The 17,145-nt window shown below is 38.0% G+C and overlaps 1 long non-coding RNA gene across 1 annotated transcript; it reads right to left on the bottom strand.

The window, feature by feature from the left end:
• Positions 1-1,977: 1,977 nt before the first annotated feature.
• Positions 1,978-5,049, bottom strand: LOC132041135 (uncharacterized). Its single transcript, XR_009410917.1, has 2 exons — positions 3,419-5,049; positions 1,978-2,266 (listed from the first exon to the last, which is right to left on the bottom strand). It is a non-coding gene; the product is annotated as an uncharacterized LOC132041135 (long non-coding RNA).
• Between the last annotated feature and the right edge of the window lie 12,096 nt (positions 5,050-17,145).

Below are 17,145 nucleotides of genomic sequence, written 5' to 3'. Positions count from 1 at the left end.
TCGAATTCCATATTTAAGTGTCGTCGGGAGCTTGATGTACGCTATGATGTGTATTCGTCTGGACATTTGTTATGCCGTAGGTCTGGTTAGCAGGTATCAATCCAATCTTGGAAGAGATCATTGAAATGCAGTAAAGAGAATTTCACGATACATGAAGAGAGCTGCAAATTATTCACTACGCTATGGTGGATCTGATTTACTTTTGAGAGGTTATACAAATGATGATTGGGCTGGTGAGAGGAATGATAGAAAATCGACCTCCGGTTATTCTTGCTTACTTAATGGTGGTGCTATTTCATGGAAGAGTAAGAGATAAACTTGCACGGCCTTTTCGACTCTGGAAGCTGAGTTTATGGCTTGTGCATATGCAGTACAAGAAGTTCTCTACGCATTTGGGCATTGCACAGAATTCTCAAGGATCAATGGTTTTATATTGTGATAGTCAAGCGGTACGTTGCATACACAAAGGATCCTAAGTTTCACAAAGAAAATCAAACATATTGACATCAAGTATATCTTTGTGAGAGACACAGTAGCAAGTGGAGAAGTAACTTTACAAAACATACCAATGCAAGAAATGATTGCTGATCCTTTTACAAAGGCGATATCTATAGACTTGTTTGAGAAATATGTTATGGCTCTTGATCTGCATAGGATATGATCATATTTCTATGGCCAAAGTCATAGACAGTATGTCCACAGATTCTTCATGGCCACCTAAACCTAAGCTTATTCCAATTGAACCCCTATACTGTTCAAAAATTGATCCTATTAGACACCTTTTTGACAATAAGCCAAAAATATAAAATAAGTGTAACGCACTCGCGGTGACATGGCAAAGTGACGAATTAAACGATGACATGTGGCATTTGGTCCAAAAAGTTATTAAAAAATTAGTTATAAGAAAAAGAAAGAGAAAAACAATTTTAAAATCTATTTAACTAATTATTTAATCCCTAGTTTCTAGAAACCCACTGTCACCTACTCAAACTCACCGTTCCGCCACCGTCACCCACCCTTCAACTTTCAACTTTATTTTGATAGCCATTGAAGAACTCCCACATGATGCCATCTTCCCACATTATGTTATTTCCTATCTCATTTCCCAATTAGTATAAGAACCTTCTTCTCCATCCCATTTACCACCGGAAGGAGCAAAGAACGAAGCTTTGACAGAAAAAAATAACGAAGCTCGTAATTCGATTCGGACTATTTCTGCAAAATGGCTAGTTTTGCAAAATCTGAAAATTCAGATTCAGTTCGTCACCTTCTTCGTAGACCTGATCTGTAATTTGATGCACAACCACCCGAAACCTTCTCCGAATCGCCCCAAATTTTAGATATGAGCTCCTTTCGACGTTACGATTCTTTTGAGGTATCACCCACTCGAAATGAAGCTCATTTGCGGCAACCCGATTTTTCGAACATGAAGCTTTGAGCTTCAAAGAATGGCGATTATTAGCTCCCAAGAGTAGCATCAAATACAATTTTCAGTAGCGAGGACTAATTTCTCAATTGTATTCACCAACAAACAATCAAAATTCCAGAAGAATTTGCAGCTGAAAACAAAGCTTCGACCTCAGACTTCGAACAATTTGAACCCAGGTTAAAGTCTTCATCAATGGAGAAAATGAAATTTCACTAGGAAAAGTTATAGTAGCCAAATCTAATGGTTCTTTTACTTGGAGAGAAAATAAGGGAAACGAATTGAGGAGAGAAGAGGAAAAGAATTGGAGGGAGAGAGAGAGATGAGGGGAATAGGGGAAGGATTGAGGAGGAAGACGACTGTCTTCCTCTTTTTATCTTTTTTTTTTTTTAATTATTTAGGTTATGTTGTGTCACGACCCAAGTTACCGATCGTGCGGGTGCCTACTTTATTATCACTAGTAGGCGAACCCTTACCCGTTATCCCTTTGATCACTAGCCAATTTTAACTTCTTAAACCATTTATACTTAAACAATCAATGAACACCTGAATGAAGAAATAGTCTACCAAATCATAAATAATAAATAGTACAAGTGCGAAAGTCTTAACTATTACACCCCCAGAATCTGAAAGTCATCGTACAAGGACTCTAACCAACAATGTCTAAAGAATGAAGTATATCTCAAATATAATAACAAATAATGTCTAGAATGAAATTAGACATCTGGAAAGAGAGATCTTCAGGTGGCATGGCATGGGTAGAAGCTCACCCTCGGATCTGATCGAGCGAACTAGCTTCAAGCTTGAGATGTAGTCTGGATGATATCTCTGGAACACAATCTGCACTCAAAAAGGATGCAGCAAGGTAGTATCAGTGCAAACACTATGTACTGGTAAGCATCATAGGCCGACTACGATTAGTTCACGTATATAAGTATAAAATCAACAAGATAAACAGATAGGCACTTAATACTAAAATCCAAGTCACAGAATATCCCATAACAGAGTCACATCCTAAGATGAAGCTTCTAAACCACAAGTTTGTCAAGTTTCAATAATCTCACCTGATAATCACAAGTCCAAGTTCCGACCCTAGGTAGAGTCACTAATCCACAATTTAACTCAGTCAATGATCATATTTATATCACAATAAGCATTCAACATCCATACCAAAATTAGAACCAACCGAGCATATCATAATGCAGAATAAAATGTGATGATGTACAATGCAAAATATGATGACGTGCGATGCAATGCAATGCAATGGCCAATCACTCGAACTGTACACACATGCTAACTGATGTCATTGCTCAGTAGTCATGACCTGCAGGGGACCCATGGTGCCCATGTACCACTCGTTCCGGAATACTCCTCGGACCCGAACCATAAATCCTCCGCTCCGGAACGAACCTCGAACGCTGGCCATATCAATGTATCCCTCATTTTCGGAACAAACCTCGAACCAAAAGCTCATATCTAGGTCACATCCTCACCCCCGGTCAAATGTGCCTTTTTATATATATAGTAACACTGTCACATTACTCTCATTGATCAATTCATTAACTACCATGTATCAAATAGTATCATAAGTTCAACAAGAAGATTATATTAACTTCTTCACTAATTTCACATCACAATGTATGTCTCAATGTATTCCAGTTCATTAGTGTCACGACCCAACTAGTGGGCCATGACGGGTACCCGGAGGGGCGGCTACCGAGCACCACTCACAATGCTCTCTATCATACCCAACCTGGACATATATCATTTTCAACATAGGACTTGTCATACACCAATTTCTGAATCTCCCAAAAACCTGTATATATACATACAAGCCCGCAAGGCTACAAAATAATATACAAAATAGACACTGAGGTGAGCATAAGACATCTACTACCCCACATGAGTATCTACGAGCCTCTACTAGAGTACTGAGACATAAGGACGAGACAGGACCCTGCCATGCCCAAATATATACACAAAATAATATACCGATAGCGGCAACTCCGGAGTAGTGGAGTGCTCCTGAACAACTGCTGGTAAAGCTCCTAGGTGTCCAGGCCGTCTTCCTGTCTACCTGTGGGCATGAACACAACGTCCATAAAAGAAAGGACATCAGTACAACAATGTACTGAGTATGTAAGGCATATATGATAACATAATAAGGAAGTATAGAAAGCATGAGAAGAAAGGATAACTGTGACTGCTTGCCTCTTGAGGCGGAATCATGCATGCTCACTTTTACCTTTAAGAAAAATCACACATACGTACATAACTGTCTGAGTCAATAACATCATTAGCCCGCGTCTAGAAAAATCATCTCACGCGGCCTACTAGTGGTGCTGTCATCATCATCCAAAAGCCACCCGCCTTAGCGGTGCTGCCCGTGCCATATAGACGCGGTGTAATATATCATTATACACTCAACATGAAGCATGCATAAGAGTTCAAGTAAAAGCTGTGACTCTATCGGAGTGACGTAAGGTCGGTAACCTCCGATTATCTTATGGAACAATCATAATCATCTTGTCTCACCTCGAAGGAACTAGCATTATAAGGTGAGGCTAGCAACAATGAACAATATCAAGGAATCATGTAAAGATCATTAACATTATAATAGCATCACATCATAAGCTTTAGAATCCCTAGACATAGCATCATCATCATCATGATCATTATGGAACACATCTTATCTCTTCCTCATAATAAGCTCTTAGAAATCTTTAGCTCTCAACTTGGGAATATAAGAAAGTCATGGGCATATATACGAAATCATAGTATAGGAATCATGCCTTGAAAGAAAGGGACTAGCCTTACATACCTTCACGTCTCCTTAACTCTATCGACTAAACGCTTTCCTTCCAAGCTCATAATTCTACATTCAAGAGAATTCGTACAAGGTTAGATATCCGGAAACTTACTTAAGTCTAAACTAGGACGACTAAGGGCTAACGAAAATTGGGCAGCACTTCCTTTGTTTCTACAACTTCCTCCATTCAATAAAAAACTCCCAAACATCAATAACAACACCCACCATATCATAATTAATAAACTTTATCAAGCTAGACATGACTCAATTCTCAAAATCCCCTTTCAAAGTCATCCATAACCATAATTATGACACAACATCATATTCATTCACATATAATGCTTCTAAAACATCTTTAATATCATTCATAGAAAGATTATACTCATTACGTATTAAGAACTATGATTCAAGTCAAGTTACTATTCAAGAATACCATTATTTCCATATTTGAACTTCATAATCCAAGTCTTTCAACTACTCAATTTTCTTAATAACATGAAATGAATATAAAACTCTTCTTGATGATGTAGGAATGTACTTTGGGTGACAATACTTCACTTGGAGGAAAACCCAACTTCAACTTCAAAGAGATTCTTGGTTTCCACAAGCCCTAGAGACCATCCTTGCACTTGATTCTACTAATTCTTGGTGTTTAACCTTTGATTCACCTTGGGTTTGTGTTAGTAGGGTGTATAGAATATTCTAGAACTCTCAAGAAGTGTGGAGGAAGTGAGAGAAATGAAAAAATAAGAACTTGGGTCTAATATATATACTTGCAAAAATCTAACCCGACATGGTTTTATACGGACACTTATACGGTCCGTATAATTTTATACGATCCGTATAAGTGACCGTATAAATCCATCAGAGACTAGTCTATCCTGTGACTGTTATATTGACCACTATACGGACCGTATAAAGTTATACGGACCGTATAGTTGGTCGTATAACTCACCCTTTTCCGAAAAATGCTCTCGTAGATTCATTTGATCTCCGATCCTTATGGAACCTTCTTAACATCTGTTTAACACTTCATTAACAATTCAGGGAACCTTATAACTCATCCTCAAGACCTTATTAAATAATCGTTAGCTCGATAATTACAGAACCTTTCCCAAACACAACTTATACTTCACTTTCCTCTGACGAACTTAATCTCACCAATTCATATAACTCCAAATTCTTATCGCGTACACTTGAAAGCTACCAAATATCCTTCTTATGGTCATAAGAGTCCATTATCTCCTTATGCTTACTCTAGTCTACTCACAGTACGATAACCCAAATTTTCGAGGTGTAACACTCCCCCCCCCCCCTTAAAAACATTCATCCTCGAATGTTAAGTTCTCGAAAATTCTGCAGAAATTTTGCCAGAGTTTTCCCTGTAACACGGCACTTCCATCCTGTCACAACAACCCAAAATAACATCTCCTCACAGGGATACAACTATAATAGCAAGAAGACAGGGCCACACACGATCCAAAAGCATTGAAAGAAACATTACATAACTGGGGACAATGGCGTCTTATCTTGTACTTCGGCTGGGGGGGTGGAGATAAGTACTAGTGTTGGACTTCATATCTCCTTATGCTTCCCAATGCACCTCTTTGCTTCCTCTTCCCTTTATAATACCTTCATCAAGCTTATATTTTTGTTCTTCCTTCACTACTTCAAAACCATTTGAGAGGGCAGCAAGAAATTCTCATAAAATCTTTTAACAATCTTCCCCAAATCTTTTCGAAATGAAATTTTCACACTCCAATGATTTAATACCCTCTCATTCTTGCAAGCTTTATGCCACCATCGGTATATATCAATTGCAAGCCATCTTACAGGTCTTTTCATCTTTCTTAAAGGCCTAACGTACGTGTTCTTAACATACCTTGGGAAGTTAGAAAACGAGCTCTATTCGCTTATTTATTCCAAAATGGAGGTTTAATAGGATGACCTATCTTTCCCAAATCTCTCGAAATGTATCAATCTTCAGGCACTGGTAGAGAACCAAGCATTTTGACAAATTTTCATAGATAGCTCATATGATTCTTTACAATTGCAACACTTATTTCATCTCTAGATTCATCCTCATTCTTGATTAGTACCATGAAATTGTCTTACACAAGTTTACTCCTTATTTCCTTCTTTATCCACATTGCTCGCTTCCAGTTTCTTACCTAAATCTATCTTACTACATTTACTTCGCGATGCGGCCTTAATTTCTTCGTGTTTGAGTACTCTAAGCTTGAAATTCTCGTATCACCCATACATTCCCTCTTCTACACGATCATACATATTTGTTCCTTTTCATTGTAGGTCGCTACCGTCAAGTATTCACATGCTTCCAATTAGTTCATTTCCATTTCAATCCTCTCCTATTGTTAGCTTCGTATCTTTCCGTTAGCAAAGGCATTACTAAATTTTGAGTCAAGCACTCTGCTTTTAAGGCCTTCCCTGTACAATGCTTCCTAAATTGTTATGCGACATTGTAACTTCGCATCCATGTAACTTGCTTGCGGTGGCTATTTCACTTGACTTCCCGTCTCAGTCCATCATTCACTTCTCCCCTTAATTCAAATCTCACTCTCATCGCCTGTATCTCCTCACCATAAAATCATTCGCATGAGCCCTTATTGTATGGAAATACCATTTTATTCTTGTCTACCTTACGCTTGAGCCAAAGCCACAATACTCATGTGATGTATCTTCTTGGGATTAATACTGCTCTTCCGTTATATGCTCATCCTTTAACTCTACCTCGTAATCTACCTTATTGTTTTATGACTGCCATGTTGGGTTCTCCGCTCGTCTTCCCTTCTACGGTCCATATCTTGTATTATCTCATTCTTACGCCTCCGGCGGCCACGTTGCCCTCTGAAAATCGAAGACTACTTCTTTGATGGTCTTTTTTGGTTACCATTTTGTTGCCACGACTATCAAACCATGAGGTAATTGCCTTTAGCCCTATGCTCATTTCCTTAATTCTATCAAGACCCATAGATCGTCTTGCGTATTAATCATTTCATCGATGTAGCTCATAACCGCTCTATACTCCCTATACCGTATCGTCCACAAACTCGCCCTCTCTTAGCTCACCTTTCCTCAATAATCACTCCCAGGGACCTTTATCGTGTAACTCACCGGGGATGCAATTCCATTTGTTGCTGTCTGGAGATACATATGAAGTTAGTCCATTGATCGTTCATAATCAAACCTTGTTTCTTCTTCCGTCTTACCTCTCATCCTTTCTTCAAATGATTTCATCCACAGGACAATCGTTCTAAGCATATTTCAGAGTACCATTGACTACCCCTCCTTTTTTTTTGAGCTACAACTTAAGGTTCAACGCCAATCCTTTCATATTCTTCTCTGATCAGTTCACACTACCATAGGAGTATTGTCCCCTGCCATCTCAACATTTTAATAATAGGGTAACACTTGGCCCTTTTAAAATTCTTTGGAGAGATGTTGTATAAAGTCACCCTTCATGCATAAAATATCTTACTCCACAAATGGTTCCACATCCCTTGTCATCATTCAATCAACCACACCGTTCTTACAGTAAGATTCAAAATTTCAATCACTCCATGACACCTATTACTATTCCTACTTAATGTTAGGATATCCATAGGGTTTGATCCTTTTCCACCCTCTGTTTATTGGGTTTCTGCTCCGGTAGAACTTCATAATCCAAGTCTTTCAACTACTCAATTTTCTTAATAACATGAAATAAATATAAAACTCACCTTGATGATGTAGGAATGGACTTTAGGTGACAATACTTCACTTGGAGGAAAACCCAACTTCAACTTCAAAGAGATTCTTGGTTTCCACAAGCCCTAGAGAGCATCCTTGCACTTGATTCTACTAATTCTTAGTGTTTAACCTTTGATTCACTTTGGGTTTGTGTTAGTAGGGTGTATAGAATATTCTAGAACTCTCAAGAAGTGTGGAGGAAGTGTGAGAAATGAAAAAATAAGAACTTGGGTCTAATATATATACTTGCAAAAATCTGACCCGACATGGTTTTATACGGACACTTATACGGTCCGTATAAGTGACCGTATAAGTCCATCAGAGACTGGTCCATCCTGTGACTGATATACGGACCACTATACGGACTGTTTAAAGTTATACGGACCGTATAGTTGGTCGTATAACTCACCCTTTTCCGAAAAATGCTCTCGTCGATTCATTTGATCTCTGATCCTTATGGAACCTTCTTAACGCTTGTTTAACACTTCATTAACAATTCAGGGAACCTTATAACTCATCCTCAATACCTTATTAAATAATTGTTAGCTCGATAATTACAGAACCTTTCCCAAACACAACTTATACTTCACTTTCCTCTGACGAACTTAATCTCACCAATTCATATAACTCCAAATTCTTATCGCGTACACTTGAAAGCTACCAAATATCCTTCTTATGGTAATAAGAGCTCCATGCTCACCTTATGCTTACTCTAGTCTACTCACAGTACGACAACCCAAATTTTCGAGGTGTAACAATTAGTATTTATGGACTATGAACAATTTGCAATATCAATGTCAAACACAAGGCATCATGCCACAAGTCTTTCATGAATCGTTTCCGAACCATTTCCATCATGTATGAGTGTATGAATGCATAAATGAGTGTAAACATGGTAAATCAATGCAAATCAATAAAGCAACAGTGAAGGTACAAGTCACAAAGCCACAAGTCATATCAAGACTTGGATCAACTCAGCCATGAAATGAATCATACAAACCGTCTCAACCAACATAAGAGTCTATGTCCCTCTTTACTTCCTCATATAGCAAGTATGCCTCACAACTAGGTCTTGTGTCACGACCCAAACCGATGGGCCATGACTAGTGCCTGAGCTGGGCACCCGTATACGACCCGCTAGATATAATCGGACTGAAACTGAAAACAATATGACACTCTGTAAAAGTATGTTGTGAACTCATCATGTCATACATCAGAAAGAACCTGTCTCCTGAGAAGTCACAGTTTACCAAAACATAACAAATATGCAAGCCGACAAGGCTGCCACTATACACGGGGACATCCAAGACGAACTACATCGATATAGCTGACCAAACCGTATATACACAACCCACATATGTCTACAGACCTCTAAGAGTATAACAAAGTCTACGTCAAAAGGATCTGTACCAAAATAACTCAAGCTCCGGAACAATGGAGCTCTCCAAGCGGCTGGGCAGAAGTCCTAAGCCGGAGGATCACCAAACTGAGTGTCTGTACCTGCGGGCATGAAACGCAGCCCCCGAAGAAAGGGGGTCAGTACGAATAGTGTACTGAGTATGTAAGGCATGAAATCAACATATATAAAATCCTGGAAAACATTTGAGGCGTGTCAATGAATGGGCAAAATAAATGCATCAGTATAGCTATATTAAAGAAACATATATATATATATCTATAGAAATATTACAACAAAGGCCACGATCACCCCGTGTCAACTGTGCCATATATATACACATCATAACAAAGGACACAGCACACCCCCTGTCAACTGTGCCATATATATACACATCACAACAAAGGCCACAACACACCCCCGTCCCATTTGTGCCATATATATACACATCACAACAAGGGCCACGGATTACCCCCGTCAACCGGGCTTTGTAATACACAACAAAGGTCACGGCGTCACCCCCCGTCAATCGTGCCTTACATATACGAAGAATGAAATGAGTGCAGCATAATCAAAATGAAATAATAGAGCTCTCTGTAATGTCACAAAGTAGCCATATATATATATATATTATACTCATGTCATGCATAGGAGTTCAAATGAAAACTATCGCTCTATCCCACCTTGGAGGAACAATTTATAAGGTGAGATCAACAACAATGAAATAAATCGAGAAAATCATGAAATAGCTTAACATTTTCATATCATCGTTGAAATCATATTTGAAACCTTTAAGCATAAAATCATACTCAACGTAATCCTCATAAAAACATTCTCATTCTTAACATCATAAGAAGCTTTAAGAGTCATAAAATTCTAGCTTTGAAATCAATGAGGTTATGAAAACACTTATGGAATCATACCATAGGAATCATGCCTTTGAAAGAAAAGGACGAGCCTTAACATACCTGCCCACTCTCCAATTATCTACACCTATTCGTCCGAGCTCGTAAGTCTACATTTAAAAGGATTCACACAATCGTTAGACTCATCGTAGTATATTTGTGTTAAGCTTTCAAGTCAAACTATTTTATATCCTGCTGAAAATCGGGCAGCATTTCCCCTGTTTATATGCCTAGCCCGAAATCTCAACTCAGAAACCAACAATAACAACAACAATACCAACATCAATAACATCATTTCCAACACCAATATGTACCATAAAACATCCCACACGCTGTTTTCCAACTTCCATAACTAACCAACTTACTACACAATTATTTAACGACTTTGTCTCCGTAAATAAGCCTTAAATAATACCAAAAGAGAAAGATTCATACCTTTTTTCTTGTTAAGACAGCAATATCCTCAATATCCACGCTAAAATCCACCACAAAACAATACTAGAATCACAACCTTGCGTTACTCGGACCTAAACCACTACTCCGTGACTTAAAAATTGCTCACTTTGGATTCCCTCACTTTCTCTCTTCCAATTTCTGGAATTTTCTAGGAAAATTTGATGAAAAAAAAGGGGTTATTACCCTTTATATAGGGTCAAATTCGGGTCGGGTTCACTGTAGCATTTTACTGTAGCACGCGTTTCTGCTCTGTCAGCTGAACTTGTAACGTCCATAATTCTCTACTCTGATGTCCTATCGACGAGCGGTTTATTTCTTTGGAAACTAGACTCGATGAACTTAATTTTAGGATTTTGTTTTACTTCAAAACACTTTATATGCGAAGAGATATTTGTCCCCCAAGTTGGACCAAAATTTTCACACAAAACTTCACCCATCCTTTCTCCAAAGTCGTACTACTCCATTTCTTCCACTCATTTCCTTATAAAACCTTCGGGTATACCTTATATACATCTTTCACTCATTAAATATACTTAGTAATGCTTGCTCCTTACATTCCAAAGTGGTTTTACTTAACCGTAACTCAACGTGCTTATGTTTCAAAATTGATAAGTGCTTCTTCGAAGATACGGGGTGTAACATCTTGTATCACCAAGAAGCTCCACTTTTCTATATATTATCATCAGCAGTAAATCATATACTAAGTTTTCATCTATGTACTGTCATAAGTTTATATCAACATTCAACTCTAAACTCATTATCCTTCCTTTCTTCGATGATACGTGTCACAATAAGAGAGAACTGAGTACAACATGACAATTTAGATAATAAGTCTAATCACAACAACAGGGCAACAAGCCACTATCAACAACAATCAACCTAATAGAAATCCATCTCGAATCGCCACAGTATGAATACAACTACACCTCATATTTCAGTAAATAAAGTAATGGCGACGAGCCCACAAAATCAGAAGTCATACCAACCTAGCTAATATCCAACCAAACACCATGTCCAAAGACCTAATCATGCTTTCTCCCGTCAATTCTACACAATACATACGTTTCGCTAATCAAAGTCTAACTAAAGTAAGCCATAACCTACCTCGAATGCAGAACAGGAGCCACGAACTACTCCACATGAGTCTTCTATTTCCGAAGCGCCTCATAGTGGTCAAAGTCTAACAATATGATGCTAAGTAAGCAACAAACCATGTATTTAAACAAGAACAACAATTTGGGGAAGAAGACCCACTTACTTCTACCCCTTTTTAATGGATGAAACCATCCTTTAATGGTGAATTTATCATAACTTCTATCTCTACAATCATTAGCCTTCAATTCATGGGTTTCTAACCAATTTTACCCTTTCCAATAGATTTTAGAACAAAGCTTCCATTTTTATTAGAACCCTAGTCTCAACATACAATTTCAACCATAAGAAATCAAATTCCTTTCCTAGAAGGTGATAATCTATACTCATAGATGATTAATCAACAATAAAATCAATAACCCACCAATTATTTAAGGGTTTACTAGTTCTAGGGTTCTAGGGTTTTCACCCATCATTGATGGACCTTAAACTAATCATGGAGCTTGAAGAAGAAAGGAAAAGGAACAAATAAAGGTGGAGACTTACCCCAAGATGTTTTCACCAATGAATGGAATGAATTTTGTCTCAGTCTCTCTTGAAAACTGACTTTGGGGTCTTGGGAATAATGGGTAAGAGTTGGGGGATTAAAATAGGGCATTCTGCCCCCTGTCGGATGCTGTAGCGGCCAGTTGGTCGCTGCAGCGGTACCGCTATAGCGGCCCTTTGGTCGCTGCCAGCGGCTAGCTGGAACAGTCCGCACTAAAATGGTCATATCTCCCTCATACGGAGGCGGAACACGACGATTCTTTTTGCTATGGCTTCGTAATTTCGATACGGATATAATGGTTTAAACCTCACTCAAAAAAAAGGTTGGATGATCAATCTGGTGCCAGTTCTATCCACAGACCTGATGCGAAAACACCGAATACGAGCGCGACAAAACCCAAACCCATCTGAAACTCTTCGGAACCGCACCAAAACTTGTGGACAAGTTTAAAATCATCATAATAACATGTTGTAACTTCCAAAATATTGACACGAGGTCATCCTAACCCGACGTTGACCGTGGTCAACTCTAATTCGCTAACTTAACTAGCTTCTCAATCGACGACTCAATTTACACTCAAATCTTGCGGAAACCAACCCAATGACTTCATTAAGTCATAGATCATACTAACGGGACTTGGGGAAGGGTCAACAAGGTAAATGGGTCCAAACTCTATAACGACTAAACGGGTCATTACATGTTGGCTATTATTAGGTGTATAAGATGGAAAAAAAATTATTTGAATTTGTTTCACGTGCTTCAAGAGGGGGAAGAACACATTTTTGGCCACCTCAGCAAAAAGTGTCAAAGTGGTTCCAATGTGTACTGGTTTAGGTGTCAAATTGGAACGAGCTTAGGCTCCAGTCACACCCCTGAATTTCCTTCACAACAACCTTTTGAAAAGGATGGTGCATACCAGGAATCTGTGGACAACTTTAGGGGGTTGTCTATGACTTTGGCCTATTTCTATATTGTAATATGACTTGGTTGTTATAATATTATCATCAATATTTGACTCTCGAATTTATATTCATAAGATGTATGCATGTGATGATGTGTTTTTATCAATAAAGTGTGCCGAACAAGTCGCGAGATTCACTCTATACACAAGCAATCGCCTCTTACGTTGAGGAATGTAAAGAGATGAGTTTCACCATCATGTTATGACTTGTTTTGTAAGCCAGATGTGAGTTCTCTAAGTAGATGGATTTGAGGATTATTGAAGTGGGAAGCTCTAGTTAGACATGTGGAGGGGTCTAGACCAAGATATATACGATATTGAATGAGTAAATGAATGAGACACATGCGCCAATGTAAGGTAAGACTGTTGTAGCACGTGTTTCATACCACGTGTGCTAGCAACCAATGGGTTAATGCAAGAATGGATCAATGCTTCTTCATTATGTGAGACCCTGAAAAGTTACATTAACTTTCATTGGAATACCCTTTGATTTTTTATTGAAGTTTCAATCGGTGTTGCTACTTTAGCATGTCATTAATAGCCATGAGTGATTCGACAATACAGTACATGTCTAGAAAAGCAGTTTATCTGAAACAGATAGATTCGAGTAGAAAGGGAGGAAAGTTAAAATTAGTAATTTAACTTTTATTTACAGGATGACCATTATACTTACCATAATGGTGTCAAGTGTAATTGTGGATATAAAGATAAACATAACTCGAGTTCGCCTCTTTCGAGGATGAAATGATCAGATTATTATCTATTGGAGTAAGAAATGATGTCTGTGTTAGTGTTAGAATTTAATTGATGAAAAGTCTTGTTATGCAGGGAAATACTCAAGCGCTTCAACACAGTCCATTGGATGCACACAACCCACAAAGCAGTGAAAATACTCAAGCAGCTCAGCCAAAATCATCAATGCCCAGTTCACTGATAGGAAGAGAAGAGTTGCATCAAAACAACTCATCGGCCCATCAAAGAAAAGGATCACAACACTGTCTTAAAGTAATCTAGATGTAAAAGGAAAGAAGATATCGAGATGCGTCAATCAATAAATGCAGTCAAATTAAAGATCTGCGTAAACAAGGAAGCAAGTACAAAGGGTTTGATTGATGAAATAACTAAGGAAGCAAGTACCATGGGCTTAACTAAAGGAAGCAAGTACTGAAGATTTTCAAATTTGCAAGCGCAAATCAACATCTCACAAGGAAACAAATATGGAGTGAATATTGAAGATCAAGGAAGGTCAAGCACACAATTAAAGTTCTAACTTTATTCTTGGAAATAGGGTCATTAATTCCTTTTCCAAGGATCTGCTCTTGGGTTGCCATCTCTGTCGAAGATCCAAACGGTCATACTCCAACAATTATTTAAAGGCTCTTCTTGGAACGATTAAAGATATAATTTCATCTAAACTTCTCAAGTTCTTAACTCTACTTTTCATAAGCATTGTATTTCTGGGTGATTTACCGTGTAAACAAAAAGGAGGGGAGAGAAATATTATAGCTGGTGAGGCATTGTATCAAAAAGATTACGAGAGTTTGAGTGTAGATGTAGGAGCTCCATTCAAACAACCTTGTACCAAAAACATAAATTTTGTGTCATTTATTTTCTGCACGTTACTTTCTGCATTCTCTCAAGTTACAGTCGAATACTGATCTCAGATAGTCGACTAGAAAAAGAAAATTACAATTCAGCCCCTCTCTCTTGCACTTTCAATTGGTATCAGAGCAAGGCCTCACTTCTAGTTGCTTAACAACACGTGAAGAAAGATCAAAGGACTGGATATCAAATTCCTAGAGCAATTTTGCAGGATGGGCACTCAACAAACCTACTTCAATGGCGAACACTACAGTCACTGGAAGGAAAGATTCAAAATCTGAATCCAGTAGAATGATTTTCAAGCATGGCTTGTGATCAAGAAAAGACCTAAGCCAATCCCAAACATTGAAGCAAAAGACTCAAAAAGAAAGATCGATGTGGAATCCTTTGAAGTTACCAAAGAAAAACAAGAGGTTATTCAAATTAAGAGGGAGTATGGAGAGATTTCAACTTGTGAGACTGCCAAAGAAATGTGAAATAATCTGGACGTCACGTATGAAGGTACATCCAAAGTAAGAGAAACTAAAATTGGTGCGCTAAAATATGACTATGAATCATTTATGATGAAAGAAGATGACAACATTGAATCAATGTTCACTAGATTCAGCAAAATCATAAGTGAACTCAAATCTCATCGAGTGGTGTATACCAACACTCAACAAGTTAGGAAGCTGATAAGAAGTCTACCAAAGGCTTGAGAAACTAAGGTCATTGTTCTTGGAGATGGAAACCTGGATAATCTTACCTATGACGAATGAAGAGGTAATGTAATGGATTTTGAGAAAAATCATATCAATAGACATCAAACGGAGGAAAAGAAGAAGGTGGTCGATTTCAAGTCGCAAGGTGAAGAATATGATGATGACATTAGAGAAGAAGAAGTGACTATGATTTCCAGATCTGTGATGGTAGCAATAAGAAGATCCGGAAACAATAGAAAAGGAACTTCAACCTTCAGAAAAGGGAAGTCTTCAAATGATCAACACATAAACGATGAAAAATGCTATGAGTGTGGAAAATATGGTCATATTGCATCTAAATATCCTGAATCAAAGTGTAGACTATCCAAAATTATCAAAAGAATAGGGCCTTCAGCAGCTGGAGTGAGGATGAAATCTCAGAAAATAAAGACGAAGGAGTGGAAATGTTTGTTTCATGGCTTTTGGCGAAACAAGCGAGGTAATACCTTATCCTTGTCAAAATTGTAATGAAACTCAAGAACTTTTAGATCAAACCTTAGAGGACCTAAATAAAGTTTTTGATGAACTTAAAAAATTACAAAGAAGAAAAAAAGACTGGAAAATTAAATTAGAAGTATGTGAAATTGAAAGGGATCTTCTTCAAGAAGAAGGCCATGATTTGCAATTGCAATTAAATGTCTTGCGCAAATCCACCAGTCATAGTTCAGTCAGGTCTAGCCAGTCGACTTGTAGTTACAAGTCAACTGAGAACAAGCCTATCAGTGACAAAACCGCACCTAGTAATTCAACTGGTAAGTCAAGTGTTCATGTTCAGACGGATCAATCTACTAGGTCTTTCAAGTCAACTGACAGGAAGTCTAGAGGTAACAAAACCTTCATGAATAAATCGACTAACCAGTCAGTCACTGAAGAATAATTTTCTCAAACATGTTTTTGTTGTGGTAGAACTGGTCACAAATTTTGTAAGTGCAAATTTTGCAATGGAGCTACTCCTGGTTAGTATGCAGACCCATAAATATGCAAATAATCATGAAGCTAACCATCAAGGAGTCATGAAAGCTTGGGTACCTAAAAGAAAGTACTACTCTTTTGTCACGACCCTAATTACTGATCGTGCGGGCAGCTACCTTATTATCACTAGTAGGCGAACCCTTACCCGTTAACCTATTAATCATTAGCCAATTTCAACTTCTTTAATCATTTATTAATAGTCAATAGATAAGTGAATGAAAGAATAAATAAAACAAGTCATAATTAATAGATGATATAAGTGCGGAAGTCTAACTATTACATCCCCAGAATCTGGAAGTCATCGTACAAGGACTCTAACTAACAATGTCTAAAGAATGAAGTATATCTCAAATATAATAACAAAGAATGTCTGGAATAAAAATAGACATCTGGAAAGAGAGATCTTCAGGTGGCATGGCATGGATAGAAGCTCACCCTCGGATCTGATCGAGCAAACTAGCTTCAAGCTAGAGATGTAGTCTGGATAAA

This window comes from Lycium ferocissimum, chromosome 12 (genome assembly GCF_029784015.1).
Source record: "Lycium ferocissimum isolate CSIRO_LF1 chromosome 12, AGI_CSIRO_Lferr_CH_V1, whole genome shotgun sequence".
Lineage (NCBI taxonomy): Eukaryota > Viridiplantae > Streptophyta > Magnoliopsida > Solanales > Solanaceae > Lycium > Lycium ferocissimum.
The sequence above is the reverse complement of the archived record's forward strand: the minus strand, read 5'-3'. Positions and strand labels throughout refer to the sequence as shown.